Here is a 570-nt window from a genome sequence, read left to right as displayed (position 1 = left end):
GAGGGGCAGAGAGAGAGGGAGACACAGAATCGGAAACAGGCTCCAGGCTCTGAGCCATCAGCCCAGAGCCCAACGCGGGGCTCGAACTCATGGACCGCGAGATCGTGACCTGGCTGAAGTCGGACGCTTAACCGACTGCGCCACCCAGGCGCCCCAATCTTTATTTATTTTTGAGAGAGAGACAGAGTGTGAGCAGGGAAGGAACAGAGAGAGAAGGACACACGGAATCCAAAGCAGGCTCCAGCCCTGAGCTGTCAGCACAGAGCCAGACGCCGGGCTCAAACTCACAAACTGTGAGATCATGAACTGAGCCGAAGTCAGTCCCTCAACGAACTGAGCCACCCAGGTGCCCCAATATAATGGATATCTTTAGACTACTTCATCCAACAAAAGCAGCATACACATTCTTCTCAAGCTCACATGGAATATTCACCAAGGTAAACCACATTGTGGGCCATAAGTCACGCTTTAACAAACTTAAAAAAATAAAAACCTTACAATATCTAGTGTCAGATCACAACAGAATTAAGCTAGAAATCAGTAATAGGAAGATAGCTGGAAAATCCCCAC

This window comes from Herpailurus yagouaroundi, unplaced genomic scaffold (genome assembly GCF_014898765.1).
Source record: "Herpailurus yagouaroundi ecotype Mexico unplaced genomic scaffold, PumYag 28, whole genome shotgun sequence".
NCBI lineage: Eukaryota > Metazoa > Chordata > Mammalia > Carnivora > Felidae > Herpailurus > Herpailurus yagouaroundi.
Note: the sequence above shows the minus strand (reverse complement) of the source record.